This window comes from Pipistrellus hanaki (genome assembly GCF_964339955.1).
Source record: "Pipistrellus hanaki genome assembly, chromosome: 9".
Taxonomy (NCBI): Eukaryota; Metazoa; Chordata; class Mammalia; order Chiroptera; family Vespertilionidae; genus Pipistrellus; species Pipistrellus hanaki.
This window is the reverse complement of record NC_140511.1, coordinates 58720998-58743963: the sequence shown is the minus strand read 5'-3', so window position 1 is coordinate 58743963 and position 22966 is coordinate 58720998. Positions and strand designations below refer to the sequence as shown.

General features: G+C 35.8%; 1 long non-coding RNA gene across 2 annotated transcripts in view; it reads left to right on the top strand.

The window, feature by feature from the left end:
- The first annotated feature begins 1209 nt into the window (after positions 1–1209).
- Positions 1210–22966, top strand: part of LOC311627274 — a 356010-nt gene continuing 334253 nt past the window's right edge. Inside the window, exon 1 of one of the 2 annotated variants that reach the window (XR_014795876.1) lies at positions 1210–1261. This is a non-coding gene — a long non-coding RNA (uncharacterized lncRNA). Of the gene's footprint in view, positions 1266–22966 lie in introns of both variants that reach the window. The other variant, XR_014795877.1, reaches the window with a different exon arrangement.

Genomic DNA, 22966 nt, shown 5'->3' with positions numbered 1-22966 from the left:
ATTAATTTTCTCAGAGTTGGTACTAAGTTGTTATAGTACTGAGTGTGTTAGATTACTCATTTGTAAAAGAAGTATTTTTAGGATTAGACTTAATTTTTAGTGCCCTTTCTAGCTGCAATAGTCTATGAATGTTTGAATTCAAAGTAATAAACATTTCCAATTCTTTTGCTGGAATAAAGTATTCTCAGATTAAAATTTACCAAAACAATAGGCTATTTTGATTTTATAGGGTAACTAGAGGCCTGGTGCATGAAATTTGTGCACTGGGGTGGTGTCCCTCAGCTCAGCCTACACCCTTTCCAATCTGGGACCCATCAAGGGATGTCTGACTGCCTGTTCAGGCCTAAAAGGGCAGTCAGAGATCCCTCTCACAGTACAGAACTGCTGGCTCCCAAATGCTCACCTGCCTGCCTTCCTGATTACTTTAACTGCTTCTGCCTGCCAGCCTGTTCACTCCCTAACCACTCCCCTGCCAGTCTTATCACCCCTAACTGAGCTCCCCTGCAGGCCTGGTCACCTCCAACTGCCCTCCCCTGTTGGCCTGGTCACCCATAACAGCTGCCTCTTGCCAGCCTGGTTGCCCCTCACTGCCCTCCCCTGCAGCCCATCTTTGGCAGCCATCTTTGTCCACATGGGGGTAGCCATCTTGTGTTGGAGTGATGGTCAATTTGTATATTACCTCTTTATTATATAGGATTATTGGATATTTATTAAAATTTTAAACGTTGTACCTATTTAAATTATTTATGGAATTAGGCAAACACTACATATTCTAACAGCTCCCCAATCAATGTCATGTGCAAAAACATTAAGTCTAACATCCAAGATCAAAACAATAAGGAAAATATTGAGATTCTTTATATTTCTCCAGAACTTGTTTTCAAATGATCCTGGTGAAGTTAAGAAACTCCACTAATATGATAAAAATAATTTTAAGTTAAGTTTTATCAGCTAATATGAACTACCACATTCTACTTTAACTAGCATTGCTTTTTTCTCCACATCCTCATCAGCACATGTCATTTGTTGGTTTGTTGATGGTAGCCATTCTGACAGATAAGAAATATTACTTCCTTGTCATTTTAATTTGTATCCTTCTGATGATTAGTAACTGAGCATTTTTTTCATATGTCTCTTGGCCATCTATATATCTTCTTCGGAGAAGTGTTTATTTAGGTCCTTTGCCCACTGTTTTTTTGTTTTGTTTTGTTTTGTTTTTTTTTTTTTGTTTTATGTTTTTTTTTGTTTTTTGTGTTTTTTTGTTTGTTTTTTTTTTGTCTGTCTGTCTTCTTTTTGTTAAGTTGTATGAGTTCCTTATATATTTTGGATATTTACTCTTTATCAGATATAATACTGGCAAATATGTTCTCTCATGCAGTGGGCTTTCCTGTTATTTTGTTGAGTTGATAGTTTCTTTTGTTAATCAAACGCTTTTTATTTTGATATAGTCCCATTTATTTCTTAGTTTCCATTGCCCTAAGAGATGTATCAACAAACATACTGCTATGAGAGATGTCTTGAGATCTTGCTGCTTATGGTTTATTCTATGATTTTTATAGTTTCATGACTTAAATTTAAATTTAAGTCTTTTATCCATTTTGATTTTATTCTTGTGTACAACAATTTAAACTATAACAGCTATAGATGACTTAATTAGATGACTTAGATACTGATGGTTGATACTCTACTAAATATTCTACTACTAATGAAAAAGTATGTATTCTCTTCCAAAGCTCCTAAAATTGTGGTTTTCTAATTGGTATTTGAAAAGTCTGAGTCATTGTAAGTAGAGACACTCTACCTACTTGAGAACTAGGGATAGTTTAAATTCACTCCTTAACAGACCAAGGGATGCTTCTCTAGGAGCCATTATGGTTTATCATGTAATTGACCTGACAGATAATGGCTACACTTCCTTCTACCAAACACAGGAATTGATGGTTTATTAATATTATGAAAAACTGTGCTGAAGAGCTAGGGATAAAATACATAGCAAAAGTGTACAGGTGTCAGAATGCGAAGTCAGTGGAAAATATGTTTTCAGGTACTTCCATCTAGTTGAATATGATTGGATATAATAGTCCTCTCTTCTTGAACAAATCTTCCTGCCATTTGAAGGCTGGAGACAATTTTTGAGTGTGCCAGTGACAAACCATAACAGATGCACTGGATATGTGTTCCCCTAAATCCTTTGAAAATGTCTGTTTTAACCGAAATAATTATCCTAGGCAAAGTCAGCTGGTTATCACTACCACATATTAGTTTTGCAAATTCCTCATTATTATAAAAATTTTATATTAATTCATTTTAATATATCTAGAGATTTTAAATATATTCTACTGCCGTGTTGCTCAATGTGAATTAATTCTTTTCTATCAAATCTACAAATGGAGCCAATATATACAGAATCAAACAATCAAAACAGAATGCAGAACCTATAAGTTAGGGTTTTCAATAAGAAATTCAACTATGTCTCACTCGATTTTTCATTCAAATTAAAATGTGTCAAAATCATTACAGTTTACATGCATTGTTATTTTCTTCTACTGGAGAAATAATTCTGGATATTAAACATGCTAGATTGACTTCCAACCTTGAATCCTTGTGGAAAAAATGTAGTGCTTCATGGTATTTCTCTCTAGATCTATGTGGAGTTTTTTTTTCTATCTCTAAAACAGCAATCCTCTTGGCAACAGAATCTTCTACTCCTGTCACTATTCTAACACTATATTTAGTACAGACCTCTGCCCTCATTTGTAAAAAATAATAATAATAATAATAAAATAAAATAAGAATATGGAATTAACTATATGGAATGCCATTCACTGTAGAATATTATTTTGTGACCAGAGGTCTGATGCATGAAATTTGTGCACAGGGGTTGTGTCCCTCAGCCAAGCCTTTACCCTCTCCAATCTGGGACATCCCTCTCACAATCCAGGACTGTGGGATTCCAAATGCTCACCTGCCTGCCATCCTGATTGCCCCTAACCGCTTCTGCCTACCAGCCTAATCACCCCCTAACTATTCTCTTCCAGCCTGATTGATGCTTAACTGCTCCCCTGCCAGGCTGTTTGCCCCTAACTGCCCTCCCCTGCAGGCCTCATCACCCCTAATTCCCCTTCATGGCAGGTCTGGTTCCCCCAACTGCTCTCCCCTGCAGCCTTGGTTCCCCCAAACTGCCCTTCCCTGCAGGCCCAGTTACCCCAACTTCCCTTCTCTGCCAAGCCCGGTCATCCCTATCTGCCCTTCCCTGCAGGCTTGTTCACCCCCAACTGCCCTCCCTTGCAGGTTTGGTTTTTCCCAACTGCCCTCCCCTGGTGGCCATCTTGTGGTGGCCATCTTGTGTCCACATGGAGGCAGTCATCTTTGACCTCAAGGGGGCAGCTATCTTGTGTGTTGAAGTGATGGCCAATTTGCATATTATTATTTTATTAGATAGGATTAGATAGGATTGAGGCCTGGTGCACAGGTGGGGGTTGGCTGGTTTGCCCTGAAGGATGTCCTGGATCAAGATGTGGGTTCCCTTGGAACATGGGGTAGCCTAAGGAGTCTGTGGTGGTTTGCAGGCCAGACACACCCCTTTGACCCAAGTGGAGGCCCTGGTATCTGGGATTTAATTATCTTCTATAATTAAGACATGGTAGCCTGGATTGGAGCCAAGCCTCCTGCTCGCTCCATGGCTGCCAACTTTTTTATTGGCATTTATTTATCTTCTATAATTGAAACTTTATAGCCTTGAATGGAGGTTAACGCAAGCCAGGACAGGCGGAAAGCTTGGCCTCCTCCATTGCTGGGGAAACGCAAGCCTCCTGCTCACTCCATGGCCACAGCCATTTTTGTTGAGTTAATTTGCATGCTTACTTCTGATTGGCTGGTGGGCATGGCTTGTGAGTATAGCAGAAGTATGGTAAATTTACATATTACTCTTTTATTAGATAGGATAGACAAATTCCTTTCTTCATGAAGCATACAATAAGCCCTTTTCTGTTCCAGGCCCTGGGCTCAGAGATAAAGGTGAAAATTCCTCCTGCAGGATGTCCTGATCTAGTGGAGAAGGCTGGTGGACAAACCCCAGCCTCTGAAATAGGCAGGCCCAGGAGATGATTCGGCATGGAACCAGTGGATGCCTGAGATGAAAGTTTGTGTGTATGAAGATATCAGCCAGATAAAAAGAAATGCATACAACAAAGTATGTTCAAAATCCCTCCAAGAATTATTGTAGTTCCCTGTGAATATTACCAGGGGCTGATGAGACTGAAACAGTGGTCTAATGGGTGAGCTCATAAGGCCCTATATGCAAGTTGAAGACAAATCTTTAAAAGTATTTACTGGAAATCACATCATGTTTACACTTCAGAAATATCAGTACTCGCATCCTGGATTTATTTATGTATCAACTACTGTACTTTATGGGGTACTTCATAGATAATTTATGAAGAGTGTTTACAGGTAGAAGAGAGTTATTCTGTTTATGTTTTGCTTCCTTTGTGCCAGGTACTGGTTGATTGTTTGCAAACATGAATGCAATTCCATCTGGCTTGATATATTTGTAAATATACTGGCCCTTTTAATAGTTTCCATAAAACCTCCTAAAAGAAGAAGAATCTATTTCTCCAAACCTCAAACCTGAGTTGTTCTTGTGGCTTGATTTGGCCAGTAGTGAGCAGTAAGAATAATTGTGTGCTAGCTCCAAGTCTAAGGGCTTAAATGACTTGTATATTTCCATTTTTACTCTTGAGCCCCATATCCTTCTGTCTAGCACCATCATCACTATGCAAATATGTACCAGCCAGCATGCTGGAATGCAGACAATGAGACCAAATGAAGGGAAATCAGTTCATCACAGCTAAGGACATATGAAATGAGGTAACCCCTCCCTGACCTACCACTAATTGACCACACATTCATGAAGAAATCCATCTGAGGCCAGTTTCATGTGATGCAGATGAAAATATATGTTCAGCAAATTCAAAAATTATAAGAAAATACATAAATGTATCCTATTATAATAAAAGGGTAATATGCAAATCATCCCCTTGACCTGGAGTTGGACAGAGTTTGACCAGGAAGCTGCCCCTCCCCCCAGCTGGCCCTGCCCCTGATCAGCCCCCCTATACTCCTATGGGGCAGACCAGTTGGACAACTTTCATACATGAATTCATGCACCAGGCCTCTAGTATGGTTATAAGCATTGAAGTTTGGTAGATATAGAATATACATTATTATAGCAATTGGCAACTGGTATATGTATGTACTGCATTGTTTTAATGTGTTTAATTCTCATATCTACCTTGCAAGGCAAATTATTTAGTCTGCATTTTATAGACAATAAATCTGAGCTTCAGTTAATTTTCTTTCCCCATTGACATTCAGATGTTAAGTTGTAAAGCTGAGGTTTAAGTTCTCGCTAACTACTACTAAAGCTCAGGATTTTCTCTGTCAACCATGTGGTCTTTTCAAATTTCTTCCTCTTGAAAAAATAGAATGAAGTCAAGTACTTTAGTTCTACAGTACAATTCATGGATAAATGAGCTGAATTTCAATGAACTAAACCTATATCCATTGATTATATCACTAATAAGTTTTTATTCCAAGAAAGCTATAATTTTTACCAGGTAATATAACCCATTGGGAAATAAATATAAGTAATTATGCTTTATAAAGCTCCCTTGTTATGAGAAAAGAAATTATAAAAAATTAATGTGATGTAAAATATTTATAAATGGTTAATAATTGCATCAGAATTATTTCTATTGGTATTTTCACCTCAAGCTACCAAATTAGGGAACACTGTGAGTGCACTATAATTGAAAATTGATTTTTCTCCCTTCAAAATATTAGAAAAACAAATTGTTTTTAAATGTTTTCAAAGTCATAATTTCATTTTCTCAGGACCAAAATATAAATATTCTACATATTCCCATTTTCACAGGAAAAAATGCACTAGCTGCCTAAGTTATAGTTATATCACCTGTGATATAATAATGCTAAGTTGAAACATTGCTAGTCAGAAAACTTGATATAACAGGAGAATCAGAGTTAGCATAATAGAATGTATATTCATACCTGGTTTATAATTTTTGCATTAATTGAAACTGGCCAAATATTCACTGTTATGTACAATTACTTCTTAATTTATTCTGAGTTATAGTAGAATGTGATAATTCATGTTAGCTGATAAAATGTAACTGTACTGCGGCATAGAAATAAAAAGGAAGGAACTCCTACCATTTTCAACAGCATAAATAGACCTGGAGAGCATTATGCTGAGTGAAATAAGTCAGTCAAGAGAAAAGTAAATATCACATGACCTCACTCATTTGTAGATTATAATGAACAACATAAAACGATGAACAAAAACAGATCTAGAGACAGAGAAGCATTGATCAGATGCTCAAAACTCAGAGGGAAGGCAGGGGAGAGTGGGGCCAAGTGAGAGAGATCAACCAAAGGATTTGTATGCATGCATATAAGCATAAGCGATGGACACCGACAACAGGAGGTGAGGGTATGGGCAGGACTGGGGGTATGAGGGACAATAGGGGAGATAAAGACACATTTGTAATACTTTAATCAATAAAAATAAAAACAAAAAACGTAACTTTAAACCAGTTATGAACTCACAGAAAGAGAAACTAAAAAAAAAAAAAAAAAAAAAAAAAAAAAATCCCATTTACCATTGCAACAAAAGAATTAAGGTACTTAAAAATAAACTTAAAAGACCTCCTTAGTTAAGGATATATGCACCCCTATGTTCATAGCAGCACAATTTACAATAACTAAGATTTGGAAATAGCCTAAGTGCCCATCAGCAGATGAGTGGATTAAAAACTGGTGGTACATCTATACAATGGAATACTATGCTGCTATAAAAAAGAAAGAACTGTTAACATTCACAACAACATGGATGGGTCTAGAGAGCATTATGCTAAGTGAAATAAGCAGGTCAGAGAAAAATAAATATCACATGATCTCACTCATTTATGGAATATAATGAACAACATAAATTAATGAACAAAAATAGATCCAGAGACAGAGAAATATTGAACAGATTGTCAAACATCAGAGGGAAGGCAGGGGAGGGTGAGTGTGTTAAGAGATTAATCAAAGGACTTACATGCATGCATATGAGCATAACCAATGGACACAGACATTAGGGGTGTGAGGGCATGTGCTTGAGGTGGGAGTGCTGGGGAGACGTAAATGGGAGAAAAGATGACATATGTAATACTTTAAAAATTAAAGAATTAAAGAAAAATGAATAAATATGATTAATAAAAATAAATACCTATAACTTTTAAAAAGTTTCAGAAGTAAATTTGTTTAAAAATTTTTCAGAATCATTTGAAAGCAAGTTCTGGAGAAATATAAGGAATCTCAATATTTTCCTTATTGTTCCAATTTTGGATGTTAGACTTGATAACGGTTTTGCAAATGACATTAGGGGATTGTTAAAATATGTGTTTGCCTAATTCCATAAATATGACATTAATAATGCTAATAACATTTCTTTGAAGGTGAAAAAAATATATGTATATCAATTCAGAATTGGGCAAGCTGTTCATAAGGAAAATAATTCAATAATTAATAAATATTAATACAAGAATAAACTGTGTTTCATGTATATACAACTATCAACCTACTTTTACTTCACCCTGTATATACATTTTTTCCATATATAGTTCCTTGCAAATCTTATCATATGTCATTCTGATTATTTTCCTAACCTATTCTATCAATGAATCAAAAAAGAAAATTTAATCTGTGAGTGGAAATAATGTTCTAATTCTGGCAAAACTAATAAATGGAAAACATACATCATTTTTTACCCTATAAATGTGAAGAGTCTGGTCTTAATTAGGCCATAGGGATACAATTCCCAGCCTTTGTCCAAACATTAGATTCTACTTGTCAGTTTGATATGATTTCATTAGAACAAGGGTTCATTTTTAATTAAGAAATTAAGCCATTTTGTCTCCAATGAATGGCAGAACTATTCCTGAGGCTGGCAAATTATGGCATTAAGTTGGGCACTCATAATGACTCTTTTTTCTCAAATGCAATGAGTATTGATCTCTGTTGATAATCAAAATAAAATTTGAAGGATTCACATAAATTTTAGCAAAATAAAGTTATGGAAACACAGCAATTAATGATACTATATTTGAATTCTGGCAAAACAAACATGGTCATATATATATTGCTGAAGTTTAGCCATGAGTGAACACACCCCCCCAAAAAAAAATAAAAGCAGCTATGAGTTAGAAAAGAATTTATTTATTTATCATGTATGATTCCAGTAGAGTCAGAACTAGAATGGGACTCCACCATGTCAAGGACCCAAGTTCTTTCTATCTCATTAACCTGTTATGTGTGCTTCCCTACATGACTCTGCCCCCCACCACTAATATCATACTAACAATTCAGATAGGTGGGAAAAGAAATAAAAAGCAAATGAAGGAAATGCCCTTGCCTTTGACAGAGATTTATGTGATTTAGCACAGAATCACATTTAAGTGTGTTGGAGGTCAGGGTATATAGATTTTATTCATTATATCCATGTTCTTATTGATAAAAAAGGAGAGCCAAATCAGCATAGCTCAGTGGTTAAGCATCAACTTATGAACCTGGAGGTCAGGGTTCAATTCCTGGTCAGGGCACATGCCCGGGTTTTGGGCTGAATCCCCAGTATGTGGCATGCAGCTAGCTGATCAATGACTCTCATCATTGATGTTTCTATCTCCTTTTCCCTCTCTGAAATCAATAAAAATAGATTAAAATATAGAAGTAAAAAATAGAAGGGGAAATGTATATTGGAAAATAATATTTACAATTCAACTGTGCTTGTTATAAATTATATTCTAGTTAATTTCCTTTAGAGATTTCACTTACATGCTACATCAATACTACCATTCAGAAAGTTTATGAAATTTATTTAATATATCTAATGTTTGTAGATAGTTATGAAAAAAGTCTAAATACATGATTAGTATTTATCTTATTATAGCTCTAGGGAGCAAAATACAATTATTCATAAATGAAAACAGTGACTTGGTCATTGGAAAGATGATGAATAAAATAGTATAAAATAGAACAGAACAGAACAGAAAGTCTATAGACTTTTGGGAGAGGCTGTTCCTGTGTAAGAATCTGTGATGCAAATACTTTTATACAGTGACAAGGGGATAGAAACGCAAGAAAATAATCTATTATTTCCAGAAACTTAACCTTGAATAAAACAATTAGAATATATATGAATTCAGCATCACATAGTTTAGCATAAAATAATTATCTCCATGCAGAAATCTCTCTTCATGTCAAAAGATATTAACATTTTCTTGACGAAATAATTTTAAAAATATATTTTATTGATTTAGCCTATCCATCCTGTTTCATTTAATAGGTCATTTTGGGGTCATTTTATGCTATTTTTCACTTGCTTTTGAAAGCAAAACTCACATATAATGTTGAATTACTATATTGCAAACTTATATGTGCCCAGGAATTTAAAGGCTAGCATTTCTTCTCCCTCTCCTCTCTTCCACCTATCATCAAGACTTACAAATTATGTGTCTAAAACCAGCTATACTCTGCAGATTTTTTGACCCTGGAATTGGCTCACCAAGTTCTCTACTAAATTTAAAAGACTTTGGCTAATTTCTTTTACCAAAATTCATTTTCTGGCCTTTCCCTATTCCTCACATTATTATAGCTCCCCTTGTATCAATCACATTTCCCCTTCTCACCAGTACCTGCAGTCTCCAACAATTACTGAGTATTTGACTGTCATCATGACTACTTTGAACTGGTATCTTTAGTTCCATTTACTATATAGCTGCAACCTCCAGACAGCAACCTACAAGGTGACCCATCTCATTCTATGAACTTTTTTGAGCCAAAACAAAGCAAAACAAAAACAAAGCAATGCTTGAGATTTTGAAAGGAGGAAAACAATTTTGTTCAGAAAAAAACAATTGCTTAATATATAGGTTTGCACATCTGCTTTTGATCATGCTGATTTTTATGTAGTCAACTCTTCGGGTTAAGTTGCTATATAACAGACAACCCAAGACATAGTGCCTTAGAATGCTATTATTATTCAGGTGGGCTCTCTTTTGGGTCAGATATTCAGGCAGAGAAACTTTACCTTTCCCCCTCCCTATGTAAAGAGCTGGCGGCAGGCTGCCACTCCATCCTAACAGGTAAAAAGATGAACAGACTGAAAGATCAACAAATCTTGGATCTGTGTAGAGGAGAATCCACAAGCTAAACCATTGTCCCAAGACTGGAAATACAGGCAAGTACACAGAGTCACAGGTTACCAGAGCAGAGCTCATACGCTAAAACTCCATCAGGAAGCAGGGCGAGGTCAGGTAAAACTGAACTCTAAGGTAAATTATGGATTTTAGATAATAATGTAAATTTAGGTTGTAAAAAAAAGTCATTTTGGGAAGTGATGTTGATATTGGGTGATGCTATGCATACATGGGGGACAGAGAGTATTTGAGAAATCTCTGCACCTTCATTGCATTTGTTTTGTAAACCTAAAACTGCTCCAAAAAATTAAGTATTTATAGGAAAAGAAAATATATTCAGGAAGGTCTCTGTTAGATGATTCTTCTACCACCTATGATTTTGATTAAAATTTTTAGTCAGCTTGAAAACAGAATTATCTGGAGCATCCAAGTGGCTTTATTCATTTATTTGGATGCCTGGAAGGATGGGCTCAACTGTGTCTCCCAATTAAAGTGCCCACACTTGCTTTTCTCAGGTAAGGTGGACTTCTTACCTGGTAGGTCAGTTCTCCCACACAGTGCTAACAGAGACAGGAAATGGAATCTAACAGTTCCTTAAGGCCTGGTCAGTAAACTCACATGGCCTTTCTTCCTCAGTATTTTATTAGTCAAAATAGAGTTTGCCCAGACCAATGGTCAGCAAACCTCAGCTTGAGAGCCACATGCGGCTCTTTGATCCTTTGAGTATTCTAACACCGCTTCAAAACAGACTCGCCCAGGCTGAAAACCTACTTCTGCGCATGGTCTACGAAGTTTCAATTGCACTGTACGTGCAAGCCCACATGTGGTATTTTGTGGAAGAGCCACGTTCAAGGGGCCAAAGAACCGCATGTGGCTCGTGAGCCATGGTTTGCTGACCACTGGCCCAGACCAAAGGGAGGGCTGTAGGTACCAACTGTGATAACAGCAATGTCAAAGGATGTGCAGGATCTTTAATCTACCACTTGTATGTGTTAATAATCCAGATTTTTTCCCACTAGATGGAGCTACACATATGTTGATATATATGCGATTTTGTTGTATTGACAGCAAGCTTCAAAACTTCATATGTCAAATTTTCTGAAGGTGTTAATATCATAGATATTTTTATGCTTAAAAATGATGAATTTCCTGCCAAAAAAAAAAAAAAAAGCATTTGCGTGAAGTTTTCATGCATTACTTTATTTTGAAGAAAAGTGCTGCTGAATACTTTGGGAAGCTTATGGTGAACATGCTTCATCTCAAAATACTTGTGAAAGCTGGTTTAAATGTTTTAAAAGTGATAATTTCTATATGAAAGACAAAAACAGTTCCAGTCAACCAAAAAAAGTTTGAAGACCAACAATTACAAGCATTATTGGATAAAGATGTATGCCAAACTAAAAAACAACTTTCAGAAAGATTAAACGTAGTTCAGCAAAAAATTTATGATTGTTTACAAGCAAGGGGAAAGATTTCAACGGAATGAAAATGGGTGCCTTTGCTGCAGACTCTAGCCAGAGTCTGCAGTCTTTGTTTTTGCTGCAACACGAGTGAAACTCCTGTAGATCAGTTCACCCGCTACCCTCCCTCTCATAGCAGGCATCCTGCCCTACCTCGCCACTCTGCACCTGGAGAGGCAGGGCAGCGACCATCTTTCTCCTTCTATATACAATAATTTGCATATTCCCTCCTTATTGGCTGGTGAATGTAGTGAAATGATGGTTCATTTGCATGTTTTTCTTTTATTAGTGTAGATACATATATCTATATATCAATATATCTATTTTTTTCAAGAACTACTGTGGACTTCTTAAGGCAGAATTTAAAAAAAGAATACATTTGACCTTTATGTGCCACTTAAAATAGCTACCAACACACCTGCATATTTCAAGACATTCTCTGATGGTATCTGAGTGTAACTGCAGTGGTTTTGGTGAACAACCATATTTCTGCTTTCTCTGGTTAACTAGCTGGCCACTTATGGTAAAACAGTACCCTGTAAGGAATTCTATTAAAATAAAATGCTTGACCATCTGGGGAGCTCAGAGGTAGAGAAATATGAGCACTATATGTGCACTAAAGGGCACTTTATTTCCAGGTTACTTGGTGCTTTTCTTTTCAACTATGTCAAAGTCTGAATGTCAGTAATGGTCAGGGCCAGGAGGTTATAGGAACCTTTATAAACAGCAGCTATTTGAAGAAAATAGACTCCTGATCAATTCAATTGATGAAGTATTTTTATTTTGGACCATAAAGAGGTCTGTGGTTCAAATTCATCCATTCTGAGGAGCACTGAAAAGCTATTTTCTTCACACTATTTTCTTCTAGACCCTTCACACCACAATTGTGACCTTGTCAAAACTGTAACAACTACACTATAAACTATGAAAAGAATAGACTGTTGGCAATAAAATTGAAGTTATTCTCTGGTTAAAACAGAACAAAAGGTCTGTATACAAAATTATGTACTTTTATGTCCATTATTGAAAAGGTAATGACATAACTAGTTTCACCAATGCTTTATAATTACTACTATTAATAATAAAGAGCTTATGTGTGGTTCATATTTTATAGTTTACAATTTTTTTTTAATCAATTAGCTAACTTAATGTTCACAACAACTTTTTAGAAACATATTCCAATACTACTTTTAAAACTTTATCAGTGGTTTGTCCATTTATTAATTTTATTAACTGTGCCCCAGTTTTTATTGGTGCCTCAGTTCTTATCTATATAGAGCACATCCCAAAGGAATAACCATGAGAATTAAATAAGAACTATGGCTGGCACAAAATAATTAATAAACATTTTATTAGCTATTATTTTACTATTATTTATAAAGATAAGAGCTGAAAATAATTAGAAGAAATTTTCTTAATTCAAAAAGTCAGTAGAGGAGTATTAATCCAAACGTATTTTATAAGTTAGTTAAGAACTTAAGAGACAAATACACCTAAAGAGCATAAAATAAGCTGTAGCTAAAGAAATTGCCCATTTTTATGGGCTTTTTAAAATATATATATTTTATTGACATTTTACAGAGAGGAGAAAAGAGGGATAGAGAGCTAGAAACGTCGATGAGAGAGAAACATCGATCAGCTGCCTCTTGCACACCCCTTACCAGGGATGTGCCCACAACCAATGTACATGCCCTTGAGCAGAATCGAACGTGGGACCTTTCAGTCCACAGACCGACGCTCCACCACTGAGCCAAACCGGTTTAGACTATGGGCTTTTTTTTCTTCCCATTTTCAAAAGTGGCAATTAAGAGTTTTTTTTGTGATTAAATTATTAAAAGTAATAGAGAAAACCCTCAGATCATTAGCTAAAAAGTGATTTACTAAATAGTTATTTACACTTTTAAACATATATTTTACATATATTAGCACAAGTCACATAGAATTCTCCTTTTCTATAAGTGTTCAACAATTCAACTCCCAAATAAATATTTTTATTACATATAAAATCCAAAATGCCAAAATATTGCAATTATTCCTTAAAAGAGTAAATTAATTAATTACTGAGTTACATGGCTTTGATTGAGAATGATTAATCTGTCTTTCTATTGAGAGAGCAGGGCAGTAGGAGGCAAACTCCTGACTAGAACCCTGACTCCACTGTCGGGCAGGGCGGAGCTATCCTCCATTTTGTGTCACTGGACCCTTGCCCTCACCCAACCAATCAGGGTCAGCCAAAGCAGTGACATCACCACCCACCACCGGTGTAAAACCCCTGGATTTGGTGAAGTTTGCGCTCTAGTCCGCCATGTGGTCAGCGTGAGTGGGACAGAGCCCATGTTAACATGGAAGAGGCCTCTTGTTAATTGCATCAGACTTGGCTCCCTGCTGGTGTTTGGGGATCACGGAATCATGGTGCAACACTATGAACTTCTCTTCACAATATGAGAAGCTTCATAGCAGAAATATAAAACTATCTTCATTTGTTCAAAGATATTTAATGCTGATGATCTTTATGCATTTTCATGTCTTCTCTTTGATGATAATTTTCCATGTTACCATAAATTAAGATCCCTCTTATCACCAAAAAGACTAATTAAGTTGAATAATATTTTTTACAATGTAGCAAAACTGACAATAGAAAAGTGCATAAAAGTGTTTACTTGGAAACCAAGTTAACTATTAAGAAATTACTCTGGGTTTGTGCTACACATTCCTAAAAAAAATGACCCCATGGCTTTAGTCCTATTCTTTCCCCACCCCCACATGACATGCAAGACCTTCTTCCTCAATCCATTTCCTGCAGCCTGACCTTTCCTCTGAAGCCAGAACAACTGCAGCACTTCATTCAGATACAAAGCTCACTTTGATGTGAGATTCTATTTAGAGTAATTTGTATCCTCTGTATTGCCTTTAAATCCTTCAGGATGGAATGAAACATATGGATTAAGAGTTCCCTTTCTGGTATCAGAAAGATGTGGATTTGAAAAGAAACAAAAATTATGTAGTAAGATTAAAACTTAAGAATATCACTAATGACATAAAAATAATCTATAATATAACTATTAAAAAAATTAAAGAAAAAAACAAAACAAAATAAAAACTCAAGTAAAAAGTCAAAGTGGAAGGGAGGAAAGTGGCCATAGTCTAAAGCAGTCCCAACCACCTGCTCCCAACACCTGGACTTCAAAAACGAGCTGAAAAAAGCTGATTGGAAATACTGCTAGCATGAAGCTTGGAGAGGACAGGATAAGCATAGAGTGGGTGAGCCAACAGGCACAGCAGTGCACCTTACTGGAAGCACAGCTCCTGCCCCCTTCCACCCCCCCTGGGGAACACGGAGTCTCCAGCACACACAGGGATCCCCAAACCAGAGTAACAAACAAGGAAAGGGGAGCCCATGTGGCGCCAAACAGTGGGAATCTATCAGTGATAATTCAGTCCACCGGGGGAATTCAGATGGCCTCATCCCAAGCAAAAAACATGTGCTATGGTAAAAGACCATCCTGGGAAGTTCGCTAGGATTAGTGTCTGCAGGAGGGGGCGCTCAGCACAACTCCAGAAGGGCAGAGTGGTCTGAGCAGACCACCAACAGTGAATCTGAGGGGTTAATTATTCTCTAAAAGAACTTTCAGCAGAGAGCAAGATGGGGACCAGTTTGATTGTCCTCGGAAGGAGGCATGATCCTCTCCACCTTGAGCAAAGAGGAGGTGACCCTTCTTCCACCTTTTGGAAAGGGTCTGGCCTGTGAAAATGCACCTAGCAGTTGGGCCTGATGGTGCGGGGACATCTGATGAGGTGGGAGCCTGAGTGGAAGCCCAGACCAAAGAGAGCCAGTTCTGCTGAAATATTAGGCAGCCAAGCAGGGTGGGTTGTTTTTCTGTTTTATTTGTTTTGTTTTAATATATGACTGCTACAAGAGGGGACTAGGGAATGCCAGTGACCCAGGCAGAGCTGAAACATTGTTAGGAAACACCCTGCCTGTCCCTCTGAACAAGCTATGAGCACCACCTCCAACCCAAATCTGTTGAAACCATCCGGACCAGGACCAGATATCATGCAGACCTCAATTTTGTGGGGGATAGGAAGCAGCCCAGAACAAATACATTCAAGGGGCTAGCCCAAAGGAGACCCTGTACATTAACTTCATCAGCTGCTTCCTGGATGCCCCCTAATGTGAATCAAGCCCACAACCCAGACAGGAATCTAACTGATGACTTTTTGATGTATGAGTCAATACTCAACCACTGAGAAACACCAGCCAGACTCAATTTTATTTTTTAAATAAAGCCAGGAAAGGAAACAGATATACTCTTAAAGATGTAGAATAAATCTACATAAAATTAGATGATCAAAATGACTCCAAATATGGCCATAAATTTAAAATAAAGTTCCAACTGAAGGTATCAAGCTTAAATTAGACAAAAATAAATCCAAGTCTATCTTACTGGCAATAGATACTTAAGACATAAGTTCACAAAGAAAGTTGGTGAGTTAAAGAGTGAAAAGAGACATTTTGCAACACTAGTCAAAAGGAAGCTGGTATAGCGGTTGAGAGCATGGACTTTGGAACCTGATTGCCTAGATTAGAATCTTTGTTGATATAAATTTTGTCAAAATGGTAAAGTTTGTTACCTTTATCATGTGTACTGGAGGATCTTAATACTAACACTACATACTCATCAGTTTATTGTGAGGATTAAATAAAATCATACATATTAAGCAAATAAAAATTGTTTTTCAAATAGTATTAAGTATTCAAAAATTGTGGTTCATTTCATTGTAATCATAAAGTAAAATAAACTCTAGAGGCTTATTAGACATGAAGTATTCTTCATCTCCAAATCACATATCCCATCTCTCAGTCAGTTACAGTCCTATTTGCCCTTTTACAAAGTCATAATTTTGAAGCCTAGGGCTGCTTTTACTTTGGACATACTCCTTGCTTTTACCTCTCAACATCCTTTGTCTTCATGAAATGTGTTCTGGAACACCAGTTTAAATTACCAATAACTGACATATTTGTACAGTACTTTGCAATTTATGTAATATTTATCATTTTGCATATATTCTTTTCTGTGAGTTAAATATGTACAAGGCAATACCAACATCTATAATCTAATGGAAAGCCCAGAGGAAGTTCAGAAATATTATCTAGCTGAAACTGGTTTGGCTCAGTGGATAGAGCATCGGCCTGCGAACTGAAAGGTTCCAGGTTCGATTCCAGTCAAGGGCATGTACTTTGGTTGCAGCATATCCCCAGTAGGGGGTATGTATGAGGCAGCTGATCGATGATTCTCTCTCATCAATGTTTCTGACTCTCTGTCCCTCTCTCTTCCTCTCTGTGAAAAATTAATAAAAATATATTTAAAAAGAAAGAAAGAAATATTATCCATATACATACCACACAATCTGCCCCACATCAGAAGAGTAGTCCTAGAACACCAGGATTTTATTTTCTGGCACCAAATTTTGTTTTTGTGTGCAAATAGCAGTTACTCTAGCTTTTCATTCCATGGCAACTCTTACATATGGCATCACAATTTCAATGCTCAGGTTTGTTTTATTGTTGATTCAATCTTATGTTAAATAAGCATGTATATATCTCTAACTTGTCAACAGTACGGGGAAATCATATGTTGTTTCCATCACAATGGGCGAAATAATATTGTTTACTTCTTTTCAATAGAGCATTTTCATGTGCAACATCATTTAGTATGTTTTTATATGGTAAACTCTTTGAAGTTAGAAGATGAAAAATCAATTACAAGACACAAACTTTCCTGCAATCAAACTGGAAAAAAACAACAACTTTAAAGACATTTGGATAACAGCCGTAAGAATGTGTGGTGAAATGTATAAAAATACTGTGATGGGCATTTAGAGAAGAGAGGCCATGGTGTACTAAAATACTTGAAACCACACAGTTTGAGCTGGAATCAAATAATAAAAAATGGGGAGAAAAATTTGTTTTAACCCAAGAAAGATGGAAGAATTAGTATGCAATCATCAAATATTGGTCTTCCATAGTAGCTTTTAATATTTTACACAATAAAATGGCACAACTTTCAATTTTTAAAACAGACAAACCACACTAATAGGCAAACAGTTCAGTGAGTATTGTTTTATTTCCATGGTGAAAATATTTACATTCTCTAATCAATGCCCTTCAAGAAGTCCAGCATGGAAGCTATTTTATTAAGAATTATTTATAGGAAGGATAGACAGCATTTTTCATCATTTTCATTCTATTTTTATGCTATATCACATGGACAACACTGAAAAAAACATGTCAGTCAATATAGTTCAGAAGTTCAAACTGATACTTCACAAATTTATAAAACATTAGAGTCATAATATAAAGCTATATTTTCACAGCAAGGAAAAAAAACTGGCCAAATCTACTTTTCAGTTATTTCATCATATCTGATTTGTTAATTTCTTAACTTTAATTTTAAAAAAAATGGCCTAAGACAAATTTTCATGGTGACAGTCAAACTGATCACAGGGTTGGGGAGGTGATTAAAATATAAAATGCCTATTTTTCCTAAAGTATTTTTAAATCTATTTTTATTGATTTCAGAGAGGAAGGAGGGGAGAGAGAAAGAAATATCATGGATGAGAGAGAATCACCTATGGGTTACTTCCTGCATGCCCCCCTATTGGGGATCAAGCCCACAATCTGGGCATGTACGTTTGACAGCAATCAACCCTGGGACATTTCAGTCCTCGGGCCAATGCTCTATTTACTGAGTCAAACTGGCTAGGGCTTCTAAAATATCTTTTTATTTTAAAAATTCATAATGGAATAAAGATTAAAAGCACATAACTAATGTTAACTTTGATCTTTAATTGATTTTTTTGGGGTGCATGGTCTAGTACATTTGATCCAACAGCCATATTACCTGAATGTGTGAATATACAAAAAAACTGATGATATAATTTTGTATTTTTTAAAATATTTTTATTGATTTTTTACAGAGACGAGGGGAGAGGGATAGAGAGCTAGAAACGTTGATGAGAGAGAAACATCGACCAGCTGCCTCCTGCACACCCCCTGGGGATGTGCTCGCAACCAACGTACATGCCCCTGACCGCAATTGAACTGGGACCCTTCAGTCCCCAAGCCGAAGCTCTATCCACTGAGCCAAACCGGTTTTGGCAGTTTTGTATTTTTTATAAATGTGTTTGAGATTGAAAAACAAACAAACAAACAAACAAACAAAAAACAACTGAAATAAGTAGCAAGAGATGTTAATGGAGCAAAATGTCCAAGGTAATGTTTGCTTAGTGGTGCTATATAGAAGCCAGGAAAGTCTACTGAATGATGAGGATCCATGCAAAATTTTGAAGAGATTTCCATGTAAAGAAGTAGTGAGTGCCAAGGCCTAAAGAAGGGTTAAATTTTATATGCTTTAGACAGGAAAAGTAGGCCAAAACTGGGCTAAACTCACGAAAGGTGTCAGGAGATTAGAGTTGACAGATAAGCAGGTGCCATGTCAGTTAGGGTCTTATAGGCCAAAGTAAGAAATGAGATTGCATTTTAAATGCAACTGAAAACCATCGGATGGTTTTAAAAATGCACATGACATGACAATTTAGCTCACTCAGACTGCCATGTAGAAAAAAGCAAATTCTAGAAACTTGAGCTGTGTACTCAAAAACTATACATTACCCTAAACAAATAACACACCAGAAATTTTAAGAAGGCTGAGGATACTTTAATCTATTATATTTAAATTACATCTGTTGGTTTGGTTCTATGATGAGCCTAGTAGCATACCTATTTCATAATAGTATCAAATGTGAACTACATAACCCATGTACTATATAAGACAAAAAAAGATTGTTGCTTTTAGGGATAATGCCACTTCAGTAGAGGTTTGGTAGTGTCTCTGACTCAGAAAGGTAAGATCTGAAGTTTTTGAGAATCTGAAGTTTGGTATAAGAGGCTTTTCAATGTAGGGGGTTTATGCTGTGAGCTGGAGGACTGAAATGTAAGGGGTAGGCGAGGAAGTGTAGCTAGATTATAATATTTTAAAGTTGGGTAAGAATCATGATAACAATGCCAAAGTCTTTCCAGACAAAGAACAGCAAGAACAAATCTGTAATTGAACAAGTTGTGTTAATTACTTGTAGCAGACAGGCTGACTACACGCCACAGGGAACCACAGGGCTTGTCAGTAGAAGGATGTTAGAAATATTTATTATAGGATTTGAACTTGTGTCAGGTAATTTGTGTGGGAATCTAATGAACAGTTTTCAGGAAGCTGAACTGGGTGCTTTCAGGAAGTGGGGGTAATTGTATGATTAAGTATCTTAAAAATCTTATCTAGGAAGAAGGAAGACTAGATTGAGGTTTTTACTTTGTAATTAGGTAAAGGAAACATAGTTATTCATTATAGCTGAAAGAAGGAAATGTATGATATTTTGTGGTTTAGGCAATGCCCAGGCTTGTGTCTCTTTACAGACTCTTTACAATTTGTTCTGATTCTGTGCTGACCCATGATGGTCATAGAATGGCCTTGTCTAATGCTGATATTCTGTGAAGCTGATTATGCTTGTCTGTTTCTCAAAATATTAGTACTGGTGTAAACATCAAAGTGAGAGTTTTGAGGTATCAGTTTCAGAAGAACCTTAGGTCACATACTACTTGGTAAGGCTCTTCATTGGAGAATTGCTGGACTTTTTTAAAAGGGTCCATCCTAATGTGGTGAAAATTCCTATAGTAAACAATGAAGACATTTACGCTCCTGAAATTCTAAGGCATGTAATGAAGACAATGGAATACTGAAATCATCCTCAGAGACCATGTTGTATGAAAAAAGTGGGGAAGAAAACATACCTAGTTTTCATACTTGGTGTTCAGTGACCAATATGAGAAACATCTGTGCAACTGCATTATACATTGTTTTTATTTTGCAAAAGAGAAAACTAAGTGAGGAATAGGTTATGTAACTGATAATGTACATCCTGGGAGATGTGGGCAGAGTGGCAGATAGATAATGGACCAGGCATCTCTAAAGCCCTTATACTTCCAAGACTCTGAAAATGACATATTTCCCATGTCTTTATTATTTAAGTTTATTTTTAAACAACATTTGATATTAATAAAAAACAATCTTTAGCAATTTTCCTTGAGTAGAAATGTAAACAATAGAACACAATAAAAGTAATTATCCTTTGTCTTTTGTTTTAGGTACAGTACTCAAGGTCAGGCTGTTAAAAATAATTGGTATATAGGTTCACCTCACCTAAGTTCTCACTTAGCCAAAAGTAATATAAACCTTCATAAAATTTAAACAAAACAACACAAAAATCGTGAAAATGTATTTGTTGTAAACCTTCAGTCAAGTAAATCTTTAGCTAAAATTTTAGACATTCACAATTATTAAAACTTACTTAATATCAGGCCTATTTAACGTGTTGGTAGAATTGCCTCAGCCTCAATATTCTAGTAATGAAAATTTTTGTTTATTAGTGTTTCAAAATAGAAAACTCCCAAAACAATAAGGTTAGTGCTATGTACTGAACTGAGCTCTCCCAAATTTTACATGTTGAAGCGTTAACCTACATTCTGAATGTATTTGAAGATAGTGTTTATAGAAGGTAATTAAAATTATATGAGGTCATAAGGGTAAGGTCCTACTCCAATATGATTGCTAACCTTATTAGAAGAAGATATATATTTTCTCTCAATACATGCATACCCCAAGGAAAGGCCATGTGAGCTCACAGCAAGAAAGCTGCTGCTCTGCCATGAAGAAAGAAACCTTGTGCCAGAATGCAATTCTGCTGGATTTTGATCTGAAACACCTTGCCCCTAGAACTGTGAGAAAATAAATCTTGTTTTAGCCATCCAGTCCATAGCATTTTATTACAGCATCCTGAGTTGTCTACTACATTAGGCTTGGGATAATATTTCAGATCCAGATACTTTACATTATATTTGAATTTGAATTTAGTTTCTAAGAGTAAAATGCAAATAATATATTCTTTTTTGTGTTTTTATGAGGATCAAATAATATATAATCCCTGAGACATGGTGGATGTTCAATAGTTGTTAAATTTTCATCAGTCAGGTTTCAGATCATAAATAGTGTGAGGAGACTGGGGTGAAAAGAAAAAAAAATTGGTTCATGCTGTGATAGGACTTGTTGGATCCTACATTTTTCAGTGAAAAGATATAGTCTTGATAACATCATTTTTTTATTTTCACACATAGCCCAGTGTGAAATGTTCAACCAATGCTAGATCAATGAAAAAAATGTCTTATTCTCCAATGTTAATAAAGATTTTTCCTATACACAACTTTTTCAATTTCATTAAGTGCGGGGTAAGAGATAAATACTATAATACCAAGTGAACTTCTTCTAAGAGCCATATAAAATCCTCATCAATAATTCAACCTGCCTTTGTGTATTAGATTTTGCTCGGCATTATTAAAGGGTTCACATTTCCTGCCCTAGATTCTACTAGATGATGTCATACTATTTTTTTGAATGAGCAACATTTATTTGGGGTCATAAGGAACTATATTTGTCACTCTAAGAGAATAAAATTAATCAAGTTGCTTCTTTAAAGCAACATTTCTCAAAATCTGTAATATGAAGAAGTGCTTTGTGAATGTCCAAGAAGATGCCAATCACAGCATTTTTCCCCCAAAGATTTTGGTCACTTATATTGTCTGTTTAAAATATTGTCTCCTAATATAATAATATGTGAATCACTATTGGTAAAATGCTTCAATAACTCAAAGAAAATCACCCATGGAAAATTTCAAAGGGAAAAACATCAAATGACCCTAGTTGATATTGAAATCATTTGGAATAACACTGGATAACTTCTCTGTTAACTACTTTTATATATTTTTAATATGATAATTGAATATCTGCTCCTCTGGATCACCAGAAATTTTCCTGGACTTGACTCTCTGATCTAAACCTATCATAAGTATATTCAAACCATGCTATTTTAACATTCATTTGAAATATAAAAAGTGAATGTATGTAGAGACCACATTATCTAATATCCAATTAACTATTACTAGACTTACAAAGAAATGTAAATATATAGCAAGAGCAAAGGCAAAAAAAAATATATGTCAGGATGACAGATGTGACAATTTCAGGCAAAGGTATCTATCTATATAAAAGGCTAATATACTAAATGTCTGACTATCAGGGTAATGACATCAAGTAGCCTCAAATGGAAACACTTTACGCTTCAACCAAATGTCTGTGAAGTGTT